The following is a 23448-nucleotide window of genomic DNA, read 5'->3' as shown; positions in this document are numbered from 1 at the left end:
CTATATTCATACCCATTTTCTTCTAACTTTGGGGCACATAGATATTATTTACATTTTTTTCGATTCTCGAAAAATTATAATTTCGGTATTTTACATGAGAGAGCATATTGATTTGGTGTATATACTCGAAAGCAGAGTAGAAAAGGCCATTGTATATTTTTTCTGACAGATTATATTAAGAGCAATTTTGCTTTTAACTTTGGGTTGCCTAGATTATATTTAGATTATTTTCGATGTGCATAAATATGGAATTTCTCTATTTTACATGAGAGTGCATATGGAGTTGGTGTGTATACTCCAAAAGAGAGTAGAATAGGACATTGTATATTTTTTCTGACAGATTATATTCAGAGAAATTTTGTTTTTAACATTGGGGTACCTAGATAATATTTAGATTTTTTTCAATTTGCTTAAATATAGAATTTCTCTATTTTACATGAGAGAGCATATGGAGTTAATTTATATACTCCAAAACAGAGTAGAAAAAAGCATTGTATATTTTTTCTGACAGATTATACTCAGAGCAATTTTGTTTTAAACATTGGGGTGCCTAGATAATATTTAGATTTTTTTCGATTCGCTTAAATATAGAATTTCTGTATTTTACATTAGAGAGCAGGTAGAGTTGGTGTATATACTCAACAACAGAGTAGAATACGGCATTGTATATTTTTTCTGACAGTTTATATTCAGAGCAATTTTGCTTTTAACATTGGGGTGCCTAGATAATATTTAGATTTTTTCGATTCTGGTAAAATTAGAATTTCTGTATTTTACACAAGAGAGCATACTGAGTTGGTGTATATACTACAAAACACAGTAGAATAAGGCATTGTATATTTTTTCTAACAGACTATATTCAGAGCCATTTTCTTTTAACATTGGGGCGCCTAGATAATATTTAGATTTTTTTCGATTCACGTAAAATTAGAATTTCGGTATTTTACATGAGAGAGCATATGGAGTTGGTGTATATTCTCAAAAACAGAGTAGAAAACGACATTGTGTATCTTTTATGACAGATTATATTTAGAACATCTTTGCTTTTAACATTGGAATGCCTAGATAATATTTAGGTTTTTTTCATTCGCTTACATATAGAATTTCTGTATTTTACATGAAAGAGCATATAAAGTTGGTGTATATACTCCAATACAAAGTAGAATAGGGCATTGTATATTTTTTATGACAGATAATATTCAGAGAAATTTTATTTTGAACATTGGGGTGCATATATAATATTTAGATTTTTTTCGATTTTCTTATATATTGAATTTCTGTATTTTGCATGCGAGAGCATATGGAGTTAATGTATATACTCCAAAACGTAGTAGAAAAGGGCATTGTATATTTTTTCTGACAGATTATATTCAGAGCCATTTTGCTTTTACATTGGGGTGCCTAGATAATATTTAGAATTTTTTCGATTCACGTAAAATTAGAATTTTGGTATATTACATGAGAGAGCATATTGAGTTGGTGTATATACTCCAAAACAGAGTAGACAAGGGCATTTTATATTTTGTCAGACAGACTATATTCATAGCAACTTTGCTTTTAACATTGGGGTGCATAGATAATATTTAGATTTTTTTCGATTCACTTAAATATAGAATTCCTGTATTTTAAATGAGAGAGCATATGGAGTTGGTGTATAGTCTCCAAAACAAAGTAAAATAGTGCATTGTATATGTTTTATGACAGATTATATTCAGAGAAATTTTCTTTTTAACATTGGGGTGCCTAGATAATATTGACATTTTTTTAGATTCGGGAAATATTAGAATTTCAGTATTTTACATGAGAAAGCATACGGAGTCGGTGTATTTACTCCAAAATAGAGTAGAATAAGGCATTGTATATTTTTTCTAACAGACTATATTCATACCCATTTTTATTCAACGTTGGGGCGCCTAGATATTATTTAGACTTTTTTCGATTCACGTAAAATTAGAATTTTGGTATTTTACATGAGAGAGCATATTGATTTGGTGTATATACACCAAAGCAGAGTAGAAAAAGGCATTGTATATTTTTTCTGACAGATTATATTCAGAGCAAGTTTTCTTTTAGCTTTGGAGTGCCTAGATTATATTTAGATTTTATTCGATTTGCATAAATATATATCTTCTCTATTTTACATGAGAGTGCATATTGATTTGGTGAATATACTCCATAACAGAGTAGAATAGGACATTGTATATATTTTCTGACAGATTATATTCAGAGCAATTTTGTTTTTAATATTGGGGTACCTAGATAATATTTAGATTTTTTTCGATTTGCTTAAATATAGAATTTCTTTATTTTACATGAGAGAGCATATGGAGTTGGTATATATACTCCAAAACAGAGTAGAAAAGGGCATTGTATATTTTTTCTGACAGATTATATTCAGAGAAATTTTGTTTTTATCGTTGGGGTCCCTAGATAATATTTAGATTTTTTTCGATTCACTTAAATATAGAATTTCTGTATTTTACATGAGAGAGCTTATGGAGTTTGTGTATATACTCCAAAAGAGAGTAGAAAAGGGTATTGTATATTTTTTCTGACAAATTATATTCAAAACAATTTTTTTTTAACATTAGGGTGCCTAGATAATATTTAGATTTTTTCAATTCTGGTAAAATTAGTATTTCTGTATTTTACATGAGACAGCATACGGCGTTGGTGTATTTACTCCAAAACGTAGTAAAAAATGGCATTCTATATTTTTTCTGACAGATTATATTGAGGTCAATTTTGTTTCTATCATTGGGGGTCTTAGATAATATTTAGATTTTTTTCGATTCACTTATATATAGAATTTCTGTATTTTACATGAGAGAGCATATCAAGTTGGTGTATATACTCCAAAACAGAGTAGAATAGGGCATTGTATATTTTTTCTGACAGATAATATTCAGAGAAATTTTGTTTTGAACATTGGGGTGCATAGATAATATTTAGATTTTTTTCGATTTGCTTAAATATTGATTTTCTGTATTTTACATGAGAGAGCATATGGAGTTGGTGTATATACTCCAAAACATAGTAGAAAACGGCATTGTATATTTTTTCTGACAGATTATATTCAGAGCAATTTTGATTTTAACATTGGGGGGCCTAGATAATATTTAGATTTATTCGATTTGGGTAAAATTAGAATTTCGGTATTTTACATGAGAGAGCATATTGAGTTGGTGTATGTACTCCAAAACAGAGTTGAATAAAACATTGTATATTTTCTCTAACAGAATATATTCAGAGCCATTTTCTTTTAACTTTGGGGCACCTAGATATTATTTAGATTTTTTTTGATTTGCCTAGAATTAGAATTTCTGTATTTTACATGAGAGAGCATATGCAGTTGGATTATATACTCCAAAACAGAGTAGAATAGGGCATTGTATATTTTTTCTGACACATTATATTTAGATAGATTTTGCTTTTAACTTTGGGGTGCCTAGATAATATTTAGATTATTTTCGATTCGCTTAAATATAGAATTTCTCTATTTTACAGGAGAGAGCATGAGGAGTTGGTGTAAATACTCCAAAACAAAGTAGAATAGGGCATTGTATATTTTTTCTGAAAGATTATATTCAGAGCAATTTTTATTTAACACTCTGGTGCCTAGATAATATTTAGATTTTTTCGATTCCAGTAAAATTAGAATTTCTGTATTTTATATGAGTGCAACATGAGATGCTGTATATACTCCGAAACAGAGTAGAATACGGCATTGTATATTTTCTCTTACAGACTATATTCAGAGCCATTTTCTTTTAACTTTGGAATGCCTAGATATTTTTTAGATTTTTTTCGATTAGCGAAAAATTAGAATTTCTGTATTTTACATGAGGGAGCATATTGAGTTGGTGTATATACTACAAAACCGAGTAGAAATGGGCATTGTATATTTTTTTTTGACAGATGATATTCAGAGTAATTTCGATTTTAAAATTGGGGTGCCTAGATAATATTTTGATTTTTTTCGATTCGCTTAAATATAGAATTTCTGTATTTTACATGAGAGAGCATATGGAGTCGGTTTATATACTTTAAAACAGATTAGAATAGGGCATTGTATATTTTTTCTGACAAATTATATTTAGAGCAATTTTGTTTTTAACATCGGGGTGCGTAGATAATATTTAGATTATTTTCAATTCAGGTAAAATTAGAATTTTGGTATTTTACATGAGAGAGCACCCTGAGTTGGTTTATATACTCCAAAACAGAATGAAATAAGGCATTGTATATTTTTTCTAACAGACTATATTCAGAGCCATTTTCTTTTAACTTTGGGGAGCCTAGATATTATTTAGATTTTTTTGATTCACCTAAAATTAGAATTTCCGTATTTTACATGAGAGAGCATGTTGAGTTGCTGTATATACTCCAAAACAGAGTAGAAAAAGGCATTGTATATTTCTTCTGACAGTTTATATTCAGAGCACTTTTGCTTTTAACACTGGGGTGCCTAGATAATATTTAGATTTTTTCGATTCGGGTAGAATTAGAATTTCTGTATTTTACATGACAGAGCATATTGAGTTGGTGTTTATACTACAAAACAGAATCGAAGAGGGCATTGTATATTTTTTCTGACAGACTATATTCAGAGCAATTTTGCTTTTAACATTGGGGTGCCTAGATAATATTTAGATTTTTTTCGGTTCGGGTAAAATTAGAATTTCGGTATTTTACATGAGAGAGCATACTGAGTTGATGTATATATTCCAAAACCGAGTAGAATAGGGAATTGTAAAATTATTGTGACAGATTATATTCAGAGAAATCGTTTTTAATATTGGGTTGCCTACATAATATTTAGATTTTTTTCGATTCACGTAAAATTAGAATTTCTGTATTTTACATGAGAGAGCATACTGAGTTGGTGTATATACTCCAAAACAGAGTAGAATAAGGAATTGTATATTTTTTCTAACAGATTATATTCAGAGCCGTTTTCTTTTAACTTTCGGTTCCTAGATATTACTTAGATTTTTTTCGATTCGTGTGAAATTAGAATTTCGGTATTTTACATGAGAGAGCATAAGGAGTTGGTGTATATACTCCAAAACCGAGTAGAATAGGGCATTGTATAATTATTGTGACAGATTTTATTCAGAGCAATATCGTTTTTAACATTGGGTTGCCTAGATAATATTTAGATTTCTTTTGATAGACTTAAAATTCGAATTTCTCTATTTTACATGAGAGAGCTTACTGAGTTGGTTTATATACTCCAAAACAGAGTAGAATAAGGCATTGTATATTTTTTCTAACAGACTGTATTCAGAGCCATTTGATTTTAACTTTGGGGCGCCTAGATATTGTTTTGAGTTTTTTTGATTCGCCTAAAATTAGAATTTTGGTATTTTACATGAGAGAGCATATTGACTTGGTGTATATACTCCAAAACAGAGTAGAAAACAGCATTGTATATTTTCTTTTACAGATTATATTCAGAGCAATTTTGCTTTTAACATTGGGGTGCCTAGATAATATTTAGATTTTTTCGATTTGGGTAGAATTAGAATTTCTCTATTTTACGTGACAGAGCATATTGAGGTGGTTTATATAACAAAACCGAGTAGAAAAGGGCATTGTATATTTTTTCTGACAGATTATATTCGGAGAAATTTTGCTTTTAACATAAGCGTGCCTAGATAATATTTAGATTTTTTCGATTCGCTTAAAATTTCTGAATTTTACATGAGAGAGCATATGGATTCGGTGTATATACTTTAAAACAGATTAGAATAGGGCATTGTATATTTTTCTGACAGATTATATTCAGAGAAATTTTGTTTTTAACATTGGGTTGACTAAATAATATTTAGATTTTTTTCAATTCGGGTAAAATTAGAATTTCTGCATTTTACATGAGAGAGCATACTGAGTTGGTGTACATACTCCAAAACAGAGTAGAATAGGGCATTGTTTATTTTTTATGACAAATTATATTCAGAGGAATTTTGATTTTACCTTTCGGGTGCCTAGATAATATATAGATGTTTTTCGATATTCTTAAATATTGAATTTCGGTATTTTACATGAGAGAGCATATGGAGTTGGTTTATATACTCCAAAACAGAGTAGAAAAGGGCATTGTATATTTTTTCTGACAGATTATATTCAGAGCAATTTTGTTTTTAACATTGGGGTGCCTACATAATATTCTAATTTTTTCGATTCGGGTAAAATTAGAATTTCGGTATTTTACATAATAGACCATATGGAGTTGGTGTATATACTCCATAACAGAGTAGAATCGGGCATTGTATATATTTTCTGACAGATTATATTCAGAGCAATTTTGCTTTTAACATTGGGGTGCCTACATAATATTTAGATTTTTTCGATTCGGGTAGAATTAGAATTTCTGTATTTTACATGACAGAGCATATTGAGTTGGTGTTTATACCACAAAACAGAATCGAAGAGGGCATTGTATATTTTTTCTGACAGACTATATTCAAAGCAATTTTGCTTTTAACATTGGGGTGCCTAGATAATATTTAGATTTTTTTCGGTTCGGGTAAAATTAGAATTTCTGTATTTTACACGAGAGCATATTGAGTTGGTGTATACACTACAAAACAGAGTAGAAAAGGGCATTGTATATTTTTTCTGACAGACTATATTCAGAGCAATTGTGCTTTTAACATTAGGGTGCCTAGAGAATATTTAGATTCTATTCGATTTGCTTAAATATAGAATTTCTGTATTTTACATGAGAGAGCATACTGAGTTGATGTATATATTCCAAAACCGAGTAGAATAGGGCATTGTAAAATTATTGTGACAGATTATATTCAGAGCAATCGTTTTTAATATTGGGTTGCCTACATAATATTTAGATTTTTTTCGATTCACGTAAATTTAGAGTTTCTTTATTTTACATGACAGAGCATACTGAGTTGGTGTATATACTCCAAAACTGAGTAGAATATGGCATCGTTTATTTTCTCTGACAAATTATATTCAGAGCAATTTTGTTTTTAACATTGGGGTGCCTACATAATATGTTCATATTTTCCATTAGGGTAAAATTAGAATTTCTGTATTTTACAGAAGAGAGCATATTGAGTTGGTGTATATACTCAAAAACAAAGTAGAATAAGGCATTGTATATTTTTTCGAACAGACTATATTCAGAGCCATTTTCTTTTAACTTTGGGGCACCTAGATATTATTTAGATTTTTTTTGATTTGCGTAAAATTAGAATTTCGGTATTTTACGTGAGAGAGCATATTGAGTTGGTTTATATACTACAAAACTGAGTAGAAAAGGGCATTCTATGTTTTTTCTGTCAGATTTTATTCAGAGCAATTATGCTTTCAACATTAGGGTCCCTAGATAATATTTAGATTTTCTCTATTCAAGTAAAATTAGAATTTCGGTATACATGAGAGAGCACACTGAGTTGGTGTATATACTCCAAAACCGAGTAGAATAGGTCATTATATATTTTCTCGACAGATTATATTCAGAGCAATTTTGTTTTTAACATTGGGGTGCTGCGATAATATTTAGATTTTTTCGATTTTTTAAAAATTAGAATTACTGTATTGTACAGGAGAGAGCATATTGAGTTGGTGTATATACTACAAAAAAGAGTAGAAAAGGGCATTGTATATTTATTCTGACAGATTATATTCAGAGCAATTTTGCTTTTAACATTCGGGTGCCTAGATAATATTTAGATTTTTTTGGAATCACGTAAATTTTGTATTTCCGTATTTTACATGAGAGAGCATATGGAGTTGGTGTATATACTCCAAAATATAGTAGAATACGGCATTGTATATTTTTTCTGACAGATTATATTCAGGGCAATTTTGTTTTTAACATTGGAGTGCCTAGATAATATTTAGATTTTTTAGATTCATTTAAAATTGGAATTTCTGAATTTTACATGAGAGAGCATATGGAGTTGGTTTATATACTCCAAAATAAATAAGAATAATGCATTTTATATTTTTTTGTACAGATTATATTCAGAGCAATTTTATTTTTAACATTGGGGTGCCAGGATAATATTTAGATTTTTTTCGATTCACGTAAATTTAGAATTTAAGTATTTTACATGAGAGAGTATACTGAGTAGGTGTATACTCCAAAAGAGAGTAGAATAAGGCATTGTATATTTTTACTAACAGACTATATTCAGAGCCATATTCTTCTATCTTTGGGGTGCCTAGATATTATTTATATATTTTTCTATTCGCGTAAAATTAGAATTTCAGAATTTTACATGAGAGAGCATATTGAGTTGGTGTATATACTACAAAACAGAGTAAAAAGAGCATTGTATATTTTTTCTGACAGATTATACTCAGAGAAATTTTGTTTATAACATTGGGGTGCCTAGATAATATTTATATTTTTTTCGATTCGCTTCAATATAGAATTTCTGTATTTTACATGAGAGAGCATATGGAGTTGGTGTATATACTCCAAAACAGAGTAGAATAGAGCATTGTATATTTTCTCTGACAGATTATATTCAAAGCAATTTTGTTTTTAACATTGGTGTGCCTAGATAAAATTTAGATATTTTTGATTCGGGTAAAATTAGAATTTCTGTATTTTACATGAGAGAGCATACTGAGTTGTCGAATATACTCCAAAAAAGAGTAAAATAAGGCATTTAATATTTTTTCTAACAGAGTATATTCAGAGCCATTTTCTTTTAACTTTGGGGCACCAAGGTATTATTTAGATTTTTTTGATTCACATAAAATTAGAATTTCGGTATTTTACATGAGAGAGCATACTGAGTTGTGTATATACTACCAGAGTAGAATAAGGCATTGTATATTTTTTTTAACCGACTATATTTAGAGCCATTTTCTTTTAAGTTTGGGGCGCCTTGATATTATCTAGATTTTTTTCGATTCACGTAAAATTAGAATTTCTGTATTTTACATGAGAGAGCTTATGGAGTTGGTGTATATACTCCAACCCAAAGGAGAAAAGGGAATTGTATATTTTTTCTGACAGATTATATTCAGAGCAATTTTTTTTTAACATTTTGGTGCCTAGATAATATTTAGATTTTTTCGATTCGGGTAAAATTAGAATTCCTGTATTGTACACTAGAGAGCCTACTGAGTTTGTGTATATACTCCAAAACAGAGTAGAATAAGGCAGTGTATATTTTGTCTAACAGAGTATATTCAGAGCCATTTTCTTTTAACTTTGGGGTGCCTAGATCTTATTTAGATTTTTTTCGATTCGTGTAAAATTACAATTTCGGCATTTTCCATGAGAGAGCATATTGAGTTGGTTTATATACTCCAAAACAGAGTTGAAAAGGGCATTGTATATTTTTTCTGACAAATTATATTCAGAGCAATTTTGCTTTTAACATTGGGGTGTCTAGATAATATTTAGATTTTTTTCGATTCGCTTAAATATAGAATTTCTGTGTTTTACCTGAGAGAGCATATGGAGTTGGTGTATATACCCCATAACGGAGTAGAATAGGGCATTTTATATTTTTTCTGACTGATTATATTTAGAGCAATTTTCCTTTTAACATTGAAGTGCCTAGATAATATTTAGATTTTTTCAATTCAGCTAAAATTAGAATTTATGTATTTTACATCAGAGAGCATACTGAGTTTGTGTATATACTCTAAAACAGAGTAGAATAAGGCATTGTATATTTTTTCTAACAGACTATATTCAGAGCCATTTCCTTTTAACTTTATGGCTCCTAGATATTATTTAGATTCTATTTGATTCACGTAAGATTAGAATTTTGGTATTTTACATGAGAGAGCACACTGAGCTGGTGTATATACTCCAAAACAGAGTAGAATAAGGCATTTTATGTTTTTTCTGACAGATTATATTCAGAGCAATTTTTCTTTTAACATTGGGGTGCCTAGATAATATTTAGATTTTTTCGATTCGCTTAAATATAGAATTTCTGTATTTTACATGGTAGGGCACACTGAGGTGGTGTATATACTACAAAACAGAGTACAATAAGGCATTGCATATTTTTTTGGACAGATTATATTCAGAGAAATTTTGCTTTTAACATTGGGGTTCCTAGATAATATTTAGATTTCTTTCGATTTGCTTAAATATAGAATTTCTGTATTTTACATGAGAGAGCATATTGAGTCTGTGTATATACTCCAAAGCAAAGGAGAAAAGGGCATTGTATATTTTTTCTGACAGATTATATTCAGAGCAATATTATTTTAACATTTTGGTGCCTAGATAATATTTAGATTTTTTTGATTCGGGTAAAATTAGAATTTCTGTATTTTACATGAGAGAGCATACTGAGTTGGTGTATATACTCCAAAACAGAGTAGAATAAGGCATTCTATATTTTGTCTAACAGAGTGTATTCAGAGCCATTTTCTTTTAACTCTGGGGCGCCTAGATCTTATTTAGATTTTTTTCGATTCGTGTAAAATTAGAATTTAGGCATTTTACATGAGAGAGCATATTGAGTTGGTGTATATACTCCAAAACAGAGTTGAAAAAAGCATTCTATATTTTTTATGACAAATTATATTCAGAGCAATTTTTCTCTTAACATTGGGGTCCCTAGATAATATTTAGATTTTTTTCGAATCGCTTAAATATAGAATTTCTGCATTTTACCTGAGAGAGCACATGGAGTTGGTTTATATACTCCAAAATAAAGAAGAATGGGGAATTGTATATTTTTTCTGACAGACTATATTCAGAGAAATTTTATTTTTAACATTGGGGTGCCAAGATAATATTTAGATTTTTTTCGATTCACGTAAATTTAGAATTTCTGTATTTTACATGAGAGAGCATACTGAGTTCGTGTATATATTCCAGAAGAGAGTAGAATAGGGCATTGAATATTTTTTCTGACAGATTATATTCAGAGCTATTTTGTTTTTAACATTGTGGTGCCTAGATAATATTTAGATTTTTTTCGATTCGCTTAAATATAGAATTTCTGTGTTTTACATGAGAGAACATACTGAGTTGGTGTATATACTCCAAAACAGAGTAGAATAAGGCATTGTATATTTTGTCTAACAGAGTATATTCAGAGCCATTTTCTTTTTACTTTGGGGCACCTAGATCTTATTTAGATTTTTTCGATTCGTGTAAAATTAGAATTTCGGCATTTTTCATGAAAGAGCATATTGAGTTGGTGTATATACTCCAAAACAGAGTTGAAAAGGGCATTGTATATTTTTTCTGACACATTATATTCAGAGCAATTTTGCTTTTAACATTGGGGTGCCTAGATAATATTTAGAGTTTTTTCGAATCCCTTAAATATAGAATCTCTGCATTTTACGTGAGAGAGCATATGGAGTTGGTTTATATACTCAAAAATAAAGAAGAATGGGGCATTGTATATTTTTTCTGACAGATTATATTCAGAGCAATTTTATTTTTAACATTGGGGTGCCAGGATAATATTTAGATTTTTTTCGATTCACGTAAATTTAGAATTTCGGTGTTTTACATGAGAGAGTATACTGATTTGGTGTATACTCCAAAAGAGAGTAGAATAAGGCATTGTATGTTTTTACTAACAGACTATATTCAGAGCCATTTTCTTTTAACTTTGGGGCACCAAGGTATTATTTAGATTTTTCTGATTCACATAAAATTAGAATTTCAGTATTTTACATGAGAGAGCATACTGAGTTGTGTATATACTACCAAACAGAGTAGAATAAGGCATTGTATATTTTTCTTAACCGACTATATTCAGAGCCATTTTCTTTTAACTTTGGGGCCCCTTGATATTATTTAGATTTTTTTCGATTCACGTAGAATTAGAATTTCGGTATTTTACATGAAAGAGCATATTGAGTTGATTTATATACTACAAAACATAGTAGAAAAGGGCATTGTATATTTTTTTTGACAGATTATATTAAGAGCAATTTTGCTTTTAACATTGGGGTTCCTAGATAATATTTAGATTTTTTTTGATTCACTTAAATAATGAATTTCTGTATTTTACATGAGAGAACATATTTGAGTTGGTGTATATACTCCAAAACAGAGTAGAAGAAGGCATTGTATATTTTTTCTGACAGATAATATTCAGAGCAATTTTGTTTTTAACATTTGGGTGCCTAGATAATATTTCGATTTTTATCGAATCGTGTATAATTAGAATTTCGGCATTTTACATGAGAGAGCATATTGAGTTGGTGTATATACTCCAAAACAGAATAGAAAATGGCATTGTATATTTTTTATGACAGATTATATTCAGAGCAATTTCCTTTTTAACATTTGGGTGCCTAGATAATATTTAGATTTTTTTCGAATTGTGTATATTTAGAATTTCTGCATTTTACATGAGAGAGCATATTGAGTTGGTGTATATACTCCAAAACAGAGTAGAAAATGGCATTGTATATTTTTTCTGACAGATTATATTCAGAGAAATTTTGCTTTTAACGTTGGGGTGCCTATATTATATTTAGTTTTTTTTCATTCACGTAAAATTAGAATTTCGGTATTTTACATGAGAGAGCATACTGAGTTGGTGTATATACTCAAAAACAGAGTAGAATTAGGCATTGTATATTTTTTCTAACAGACTATATTCAGATCCATTTTCTTGAAACTTTGGGGCGCCTGGATATTATTTTGATTTTTTTTTGATTCGCTTAAATATAGAATTTCTCTATTTTACATAAGAGAGCATATTTAGTGGGTATATATACTCCAAAACAGAGTAGAATAGGGAATTGTATATTTTTTATGACAGACTATATTCAGAGCAATTTTGTTTTTAACATTGGAGTGCCTAGATAGAATTTAAATTTTTTTTAATTCGCTTAAATATAGAATTTCTGTATTTTACATGAGAGAGCATATAAAGTTGGTGTATATACTCCAAAACAGAGTCGAATAAGGCATTGTATATTTTTTCTTACCGACTATATTCAGAGCCATTTTCTTTTAATTTTGGGGCGCCTAGATATCATTTAGATTTTTTTCAATTCACGTAAAATTAGAATTTCTGTATTTTACATGAGAGCATATTGAGTTGGTGTATATATTAAAAATCAGAGTATAAAAGGGCATTGTATATTTTTTATGACAGATTATATTCAGAGCAATTTTGCTTTTAACATTGGGGTGCCTAGATAATATTTAGATTTTTTTTGATTCACGTAAAATTTGAATATCCGTATTTTACATGAGAGGGGATATTGAGATGCTGTATATACTTTATAACAGGGTAGGTAAGGGAATTTTATATTATTTCTGACAGATTATATTCAGAACAATTTTGCTTTTAACATCGGAATGCCTAGATAATATTTAGACTTTTTGCGATTCATTTAAAATTTGAATTTTGGTATTTTACCTGAGAGAGCATATTGAGTTGGTGTATATACTCCAAAACAGAGTAGAAAAGGGCATTGTATATTTTTTCTGACAGATTATATTCAGAGCCATTCTCCTTTAACTTTGGGGTGCCTAGATAATATTTAGATTTTTGTCGATTCCCGTATAATTCAAATTTCAGTATTTTACTTGAGAGAACATATTGAGCTTGTGTATATACTTCAACACAGAGTAGAATAGGGCAATGTATATTATTTCTGACAGATTATATTCAGAGAAATTTTGGTTTTAACATTGTGGTACCTCAATAATATTTGGATTTCTTTCGAATCGTGTAAATTTAGAATTTCGTTATTTTACATGAGAGAGCATATTGAGTTGGTGTATATACTACAAAACAGAGTAGAAAAAAACATTGTATATTTTTTCTGACAGACCATATTCAGAAGAATTTTGCTTTTAACATTGGGGTACGTAGATAATATTTAGATTTTTTTCAATTCAGTTAAATATAGAATTTCTGTATTTTAAATGAGAGAGCATATGGAGTTGGTGTATATACTCAAAACCAAATTAGAATAGGGCATTGTATATTTTTTCTGACAGATTATATTCAGAGTAATTTTGTTTTGAACATTGGAGTGCCTAGATAATATTTAGATTTTTTTACGATTCCCTTAAATATAGAATTTCTCTATTTTACATGAGAGAGCGTATGGAATTGGTGTATATACTCCAAAACAGAGTAGAATAGGGCATTCTATATTTTTTCAGACAGATTATACTCAGAGCAATTTTGCTTTTAACATTGGGTTGCCTAGATAATATTTCAATTTTTTCCATTCGGGTAAAATTAGAATTTTTGTATTTTACATTAGAGAGCACACTGAGTTGGTGTTTATAGTCCAAAACAGAGTAGAATAAGGCATTGTATATTTTTTCTTACAGACTATATTCAGAAACATTTTCTTTTAACTTTGGGGCGCCTAGATATTATTTAGATTTATTTCAATTCACGTAAAATTAGAATTTCGGTATTTTACATGAGAGAGCATATTGAATTGGTGTATATACTCCAAAACAGAGTGGAATAGGGCATTGTATATTTTTTCTGACAGATTATATTCAGAGCAATTTTGTTTTTAACATTGGGGTGACTAGATAATATTTAGATTTTTTTCGATTCACGTAAAATTAGAATTTCTGTATTTTACATGAGAGAGCATACTGAGTTGTTGTATATACTCCAGAATAGAGTAGCATAAAACGTTGTAGGTTTTTTTCGATTCGCTTAAATATAGAATTTCTGTATTTTACATGAGAGAGCATATGGAGTTGGTGTATATACTCCAAAACAGAGTTGGATAGGCTCTTGTATATTTTTACTCACAGATTATATTCAGAGCAATTTTGTTTTTTACTTTTGGGTGCCTACATAATATTTAGATTTTTTCGACTTGGGTAAAATTAGAATTTCTGTATGTTAGATGAGAGAGCATACTGAGTTGCTGTATATACTCCAAAACAGAGTAGAATAATGCATTGTATATTTTTACTAACAAACTCTATTCAGAGCCATTTTCCTTGAACTTTGCGGTGCCTAGATATTATTTGGATTTTTTTCAATTCGCCTAAAATTAGAATTTCGGTATTTTACAGAAGAGAGCATATTGAGTTGGTGTATATACTCCAAAAGAGAGTAGAAAAGAACATTGTATATTTTTTCTGACAGATTATAGTCAGAGCAATCTTGCTTATAACATTGGGGTGCCTATATAATTTTTAGATTTTTTCGATTCACGTAAAATTAGAATTTTGGTATTTTATATGAGAGAGCATACTCAGTTGGTGTATATACTCCAAAACCGAGTAGAATAAAACATTGTATATTTTTTCTAACAGACTGTATTGAGAGCCATATTCCTTTAGCTTTGGGGCGCCTAGATATTATTTAGATTATTTTCGATTCACGTAAAATTAAAATTTCGGTATTTTACATGAGAGAGCATATTGAGTTGGTATATATACCCCAAAAAAGAGTAGAAAAGGTCATTTTATATTTTTTCTGACAGATTATATTCAGAGGAATTTTGCTTCTAACATTCTGGTTCCTAGATAATATTTAGATTTTTTTCAGTTCGCTGAAATATAGAATTTCTGTATTTTACATGAGAGAGCATATTTAGTTGGTGTATATACTCGAAAACAGAGTAGAAAAGGTCATTTTATATTTTTTCTGCCAGATTATATTCAGAGGAATTTTGCTTTTAACATTGGAGTTCTTGGATAATATTTAGATTTTTTTCGATTCGTTTAAATATAGAATTTCTGTATTTTACATGAGAGAGCATATGGAGTTGGTTTATATACTCCAAAACAGAGTAGAATAAGGCACTGTATATTTTTTCTGACAGAATATATTCAGAGCAATTTTGTTTTAAACATTGGGATGTCTAGGTAATTTTTAGATTCTTTTGGATTCGCTTAAATATAGAATTTCTTTATTTCACATAAGAGAGCATATGGAGTTGGTGTATGCACTCCAAAACAGAGTAGAATAGGGCATTGTATATTTTTTCTGACAGACTATATTCAGAGTAATTTTGTTTTTAACATTGGGGTGCTTAGATAATATTTAGATTTTTTCGATTCACTTAAAATTAGAATTTTGGTATTTTATATGAGAGAGCATACTGAGTTAAGGTATATACTCTAAAACACAGTAGAATAAGGTATGGTATATTTTTCCTAACAGAGTATATTCAGAGCCATTTTCTTTTAACTTTTGGGCGCCTAAATATCATTTAGATTTTTTTCAATTCGCATAAAATTAGAATTTCGGTATTTTACATAGGAGAGCATATGGAATTGCTGCATATACTCCAAAACAGAGTAGAATAGGGCACTGTATATTTTTTCTGACAGATTATATTCAGAGAAATTTTTCTTTTAACATTGGGGTGCCTAGATAATATTTAGATTTTTTTCGATTCGCTTAAATACAGAAATTCTGTATTTTATATGATAGAGCATATGGAGTTGGTGTATATACTCCGAAACAGAGTAGAATAGGGCATGGTATATTTTTTGTGACAGACTATATTCAGAGCAATTTTGTTTTTAACATCGGTGTGACTAGATAATATCTAGAGTTTTTTCTATTCACGTAAAATTAGAATTTCTGTATTTTACATGAGAGAGCATACTGAGTTGGTGTATATACACCAAAACAGAGAAGAAAAGGGCATTGTATATTTTTTCTAACAGACTATATTCAGAGCCATTTTCTTTTAAATTTTGAGTGCCTAGATATTTTTTAGACTTTTTTCGATTCGCTTAAATATAGAATTTCTGTACTTAACATGAAAGAGCATATGAAGTTGGTGTATATACTCCAAAACAGAGTAGAAAAGGGCATTGTATATTTTTTCTGACAGATTATATTCAGAGCAATTTTCTATTTAACAGTGGGGTGCCTAGATAATATTTAGATTTATACGATTCACGTAAAATTAGAATTTCTGTATTTTACATGATAGAGCATATGGAGTTGGTGTATATACTCCAAAACAGAGTAAAATAAGGCATTGTATATTTTCTCTATCAGACTATATTCACAGCCATTTTCTTTTACCTTTGGGGCGCCTAGATATTATTTAGATATTGGTCGATCGCATAATACTTGAATTTCTGTATTTTACATGAGAGAGCATATTGAGTTGGTGTATATACTCCAAAACAGAGTAGAATAAGGCATTGTAAATTTTATCTAACGGACTATATTCAGAGCCATTTTCTTTTAACACTGAGGTGCCTAGATAATATTTAGATTTTTTCGATTCCAGTAAAATTAGAATTTCTGTATTTTACATGAGAGAGCATATTGAGTTGGTATATATACCCCAAAAAAGAGTAGAAAAGGTCATTTTATATTTTTTCTGACAGATTATATTCAGAGGAATTTTGCTTCTAACATTCTGGTTCCTAGATAATATTTAGATATTTTTCAGTTCGCTTAAATATAGAATTTCTGTATTTTACATGAGAGAGCATATTTAGTTGGTGTATATACTCGAAAACAGAGTAGAAAAGGTCATTTTATATTTTTTCTGCCAGATTACATTCAGAGGAATTTTGCTTTTAACATTGGAGTTCTTCGATAATATTTAGATTTTTTTCGATTCGTTTAAATATAGAATTTCTGTATTTTACATGAGAGAGCTTATGGAGTTGGTTTATATACTCCAAAACAGAGTAGAATAAGGCACTGTATATTTTTTCTGACAGAATATATTCAGAGCAATTTTGTTTTAAACATTGGGATGTCTAGGTAATTTTTAGATTCTTTTGGATTCGCTTAAATATAGAATTTCTTTATTTTACATAAGAGAGCATATGGAGTTGGTGTATGCACTCCAAAACAGAGTAGAATAGGGCATTGTATATTTTTTCTGACAGACTATATTCAGAGTAATTTTGTTTTTAACATTGGGGTGCTTAGATAATATTTAGATTTTTTCGATTCACTTAAAATTAGAATTTTGGTATTTTATATGAGAGAGCATACTGAGTTAAGGTATATACTCTAAAACACAGTAGAATAAGGTATGGTATATTTTTCCTAACAGAGTATATTCAGAGCCATTTTCTTTTAACTTTTGGGCGCCTAAATATCATTTAGATTTTTTTCAATTCGCATAAAATTAGAATTTCGGTATTTTACATAGGAGAGCATATGGAATTGCTGCATATACTCCAAAACAGAGTAGAATAGGGCACTGTATATTTTTTCTGACAGATTATATTCAGAGAAATTTTTCTTTTAACATTGGGGTGCCTAGATAATATTTAGATTTTTTTCGATTCGCTTAAATACAGAAATTCTGTATTTTATATGATAGAGCATATGGAGTTGGTGTATATACTCCGAAACAGAGTAGAATAGGGCATGGTATATTTTTTGTGACAGACTATATTCAGAGCAATTTTGTTTTTAACATCGGTGTGACTAGATAATATCTAGAGTTTTTTCTATTCACGTAAAATTAGAATTTCTGTATTTTACATGAGAGAGCATACTGAGTTGGTGTATATACACCAAAACAGAGAAGAAAAGGGCATTGTATATTTTTTCTAACAGACTATATTCAGAGCCATTTTCTTTTAAATTTTGAGTGCCTAGATATTTTTTAGACTTTTTTCGATTCGCTTAAATATAGAATTTCTGTACTTAACATGAAAGAGCATATGAAGTTGGTGTATATACTCCAAAACAGAGTAGAAAAGGGCATTGTATATTTTTTCTGACAGATTATATTCAGAGCAATTTTCTATTTAACAGTGGGGTGCCTAGATAATATTTAGATTTATACGATTCACGTAAAATTAGAATTTCTGTATTTTACATGATAGAGCATATGGAGTTGGTGTATATACTCCAAAACAGAGTAAAATAAGGCATTGTATATTTTCTCTATCAGACTATATTCACAGCCATTTTCTTTTACCTTTGGGGCGCCTAGATATTATTTAGATATTGGTCGATCGCATAATACTTGAATTTCTGTATTTTACATGAGAGAGCATATTGAGTTGGTGTATATACTCCAAAACAGAGTAGAAAAGGGCATTGTATATTTTTTCTGACAGATTATATTCAGCTAAATTTTGCTTTTAACATTGGGGTGCATAGATAATATTTAGATTTTTTTCGATTCGCTTAAATGTATAATTTCTGTATTTTACATGATAAAGCATACTGAGTTGGTGTATATACTCCAAAACAGAGTAGAATAAGGCATTGTATATTTTTTTCTAACAGAGTATATTCAAAGCCATTTTCTTTTAACTTTGGGGCGCCTAGATATTATTTAGATTTCTTTAGATGCGTGAAAATTAGAATTTCGGTATTTTAAATGAGAGAGCATATTGAGTTGGTGTATATACTCCAAAACAGTGTAGAAAAGGGCATTGTATATTATTTCTGACAGATTATATTCAGAGAAATTTTGATCTGAACATGGGGGTGCCTAGATAATATTTAGATTTTTTCGATTCTGGTAAAATAAGAATTTCTGTATTTTACATGAGAGAGCATACTGAGTTGGTGTATATACTACAAAAGAGAGTAGAATAAGGCATTGTATATTTTATCCAACAGACTATATTCAGAGCAAATTTCTTCTAACTTTGGGGCGCCTAGATATTATTTAGATTTTTATCAATTTGCCTAAAATTAGAATTTCGGTATTTTACCTGAGAGAGCATATTGAGTTGGTGTATATATTTTAAAACAGAATAGAAAAACGCATTGAATATTTTTTCTGACAGATTATATTCAGAGCAATTCTGCTTTTATCATTGGGGTGCCTAGATAATATTTAGATTTATTTCGATTCGTGTAAAACTAGAATTTCGGTATTTTACATGAGAGAGCACACTGAGTTGGTGTATGTACTCCAAAACAGAGTAGAATACGGCATTGTATAATTTTTCTGACTGATTCTATCCAGAGAAATTTTGCCCTTAACATTGGGGTGCCTAGATAAGATTTAGATTTTTTTTGATTCGCTTATATATAGAATTTCTGTATTTTACATGAGAGAGCATATGGAGTTGGTGTATATACTCCAAAACGGAGTACAATAGGGCATTTTATATTTATTCTGACAGATTATATTCAAAGCAATTTTGTTTTTAACATTGGGGTGCCTAGATAATATTTAGATTTCTTTCGATTTGCATAAATATGTAATTTCTGTATTTTTCATGAGAGAGCATATGAAGTTGGTGTATATACTCTAAAACGGAGTAGAATAGGGCATTGTATATTTTTTCTGACAGATTATATTCAGAGAAATTTTCTTTTTTACGTTGGGGTGCTAGATAATATTTAGAGTTTTTCGATTCGGGTAAAATTAGAATTTATGTATTTTACATGAGAGAGCATACTGAGTTGGTGTATATACTCCAAAACAGAGTAGAATACGTTATTGTATATTTTTTCTAAGAGACTCTATTCAGAGCCATTTTCTTTTAACTTTGGGGCGCCTAGATATTATTTATATTTTTTTGATTTGCATAAAATTAGAATTTCGGTATTTTACCTGAGAGAGCATATTGAGTTGGTGTATATTGTATAAAATAGAGTAGAAAAGGGGATTGTATATTTTTTCTGACAGATTATATTCAGAGCAATTTTGCTTTTAACATTGGGGTGCCTAGATAATATTTAGATTTTTTTCTATTCTCTTAAATATAGAATTTCTGTATTTCACCTTAGAGAGCATATGGAGTTGGTTTATACATTTTAAAAAAGAGTACAATAGGGCATTGTATCTTTTTTCTGACAGATTAAATTCAGAGCAATTCTGCTTTTAACATTGGAGTGCCTAGATAATATTAATTTATTTTTTCGATTTGCGTAAAATTAGAATTTCTGTGTTTTACGTGAGAGAGCATACTGACTTATTGTATATACTCCAAAATAGAGTAGAATAAGGCATTGGATATTTTTTCTAAGAGACTATATTCAGAGATATTTTCTTTTAACTTCGGGGCGCCTAGATATTATTTAGATATTTTTCGATTTGCTTAAAATTAGAATTTCCATATTTAACATGAGAGAGCAAATTGAGTTCGTGTATATACTCCAAAACAGAGTAGAATAGGGCATTGTATATTTTTTCTGACCGATTATATTCAGAGCAATTTTGCTCTAAACATTGGGGTGCCTAGATAATATTTAGATTTTTTGTCGATTCGCTTAAATATAGAATTTCTGTATTTTACATGAGAGAACTTATGGAGTTGGTGTATATACTCCAAAATAGAGTAGAATAGGGCACTGTATATTTTTTCTGACTGATTATATTCTGACCAATTTTGTTTTTAACATTGGGGTGCCTAGAAAATACTTATATTTTAATCGATTCTCTTAAATATAGAATTTCTGTATTATACATGAGAGAGCATATGGAGTTGGTGTATATACTCCAAAGCAGAGTAGAATAGCGCATTGTATATTTTTCGTGACAGATTATATTCAGAGCAATTTTGTTTTTAACATTGGGGTGCCTAGGTAATATTTAGATTTTTTCTATTTGGGTAAGAGTAGAATTGCTGTATTTTATATGAGACAGCATACTGAGTTGGTGTATATACTCCAAAACAGAGTAGAATAAGGCATTGTATATTTTTTCTAACAGACTATATTCAGAGCCATTTTCTTTTAACTTTGGGGCGCCTGGATATTATTTAGAGTTGTTTTGATTCGCTTAAAATTAGAATTTCGGTATTTTACATGAGAGAGCGTACTGAGTTGGTGAATATACTCCAATCCAAAGTAGAATAGGGCATTGTATATTTTTTCTTACAGATTAAATTCAGAGAAATTTTGCTTTAAACATTGGGGTGCCTAGATAATATTTAGATTTTTTTCGATTCACGGAAAATTAGAATTTTGGTATTTTACCTGAGAGAGCATACTGAGTTGGTTTATATACTCCAAAATAGAATAAAATAAGGCATTGTATATTTTTTCTGACAGATTATATTCAGAGCATTTTTTTTTTTTAACATTGCGGTGTCTAGATAATATTTAGACTTTTCAATTCGGGTAAAATTAAAATTTCTGTATTTTACATGATAGAGCATACTGAGTTAGTGTATATACTCCAAAACAGTGTAGAATAAGGCATTGTATATTTTTTCTAACAGACTATTAACAGAGCCATTTTCTTTTAACTTTCCGGTGCCAAGATATTATTTGGAATTTTTTAGATTAGCATAAAGTTGGAATTTAGTTATTTTATATGGAAAAGCATATTGAGTTTGTGTATACACTCCAAAACAGAGTAGAAAAGGGCATTGTATATTTTTTCTGACAAATTATATTCAAAGCAATTTTGTTTTTACCATTGGGGTGCCTAGATAATGTTAAATTTTTTCGATTTGGGTAAAATTTGTACTTTTGTATTTTACCTGAGAGAGCATATTGAGTTGGTGTATATTCTACGAAATAAAGTAGAAAAGGGCATTGTATATTTTTTCTGACAGATTATATTTAGAGCAATATTGCCTTTAACATTGGGGTGCCTAGATAATATTTAGATTTTTTTTGATTCACGTTAAATTAGAATTTCGGTATTTCACATGAGAGAGCATACTGAGTTGATGTATATACTCCAAAACAGAGTAGAATACGGCATTGTATATTTTTTCTGACAGAGTATATTCAGAGGAATTTTGCTTTTAATATTGGGGTGCCTAGATAATATTTAGATTTTTTTCGATTCACTTAAATATAGCATTTCTATATTTTACATGAGAGAACATATGGAGTTGGTGTATATAGTCCAAAACAGAGTAGAATAAGCATTTTTATTTTTTCTGACAGATTATATTCAGAGCAATTTTGTTTATACCATTGGGGTGCCTAGATAATATTTAGATTTTTTTCGATTCACGTAAAATTAGAATTTCAGTATTTTATATGAGAGAGCATACTGAATTGGTGTATATACACCATAACAGAATAGAAAAGGGAACTGTATGATTTTTTTATCAGATTATATTCAGAGCAATTTTGTTTTTAACTTTGGGGTGCCTAGATAATATTTAGATTTTTTTTTTAAATTCACTTATATGTAGAATTTCTGCATTTTACCTGAGAGAGCATATGGAGTTGGTGTATATACTCCAAAACACAGTAGAATAGGGCATTGTATATTTTTTCTGAAAGATTATATTAAGAGTAATGTTGTTTTTAACATTGGGGTGCCTAGATAATATTTAGATATTTTCCATTCGGGTAAAATTAGAATTTCTGTATTTTAACTGAGATAACATACTGAGTTGGTGTATATACTCCAAAACGAAATAGAATAAGGCATTGTATATTTTTTCTAACAGACTATATTCAGAGCCATTTTATATTAATTTTGGGGCATCTAGATATTATTTAGCTTTTTTTCGATTCACGTAAAATTTGAATTTTGTTATTTAACATGGGAGAGCATATTGAGTTGGTGTATATTCTACAAAATAGAGTATAAAAGGGCATTGTATATTTTTTCTAACAGATTATATTCAGAGCTATTTTGCCTTTAACATTT

The sequence above is a fragment of the Callithrix jacchus genome, chromosome 13, assembly GCF_049354715.1.
Source record: "Callithrix jacchus isolate 240 chromosome 13, calJac240_pri, whole genome shotgun sequence".
Taxonomy (NCBI): domain Eukaryota; kingdom Metazoa; phylum Chordata; class Mammalia; order Primates; family Cebidae; genus Callithrix; species Callithrix jacchus.
The sequence above is the reverse complement of the archived record's forward strand: the minus strand, read 5'-3'. Positions refer to the sequence as shown.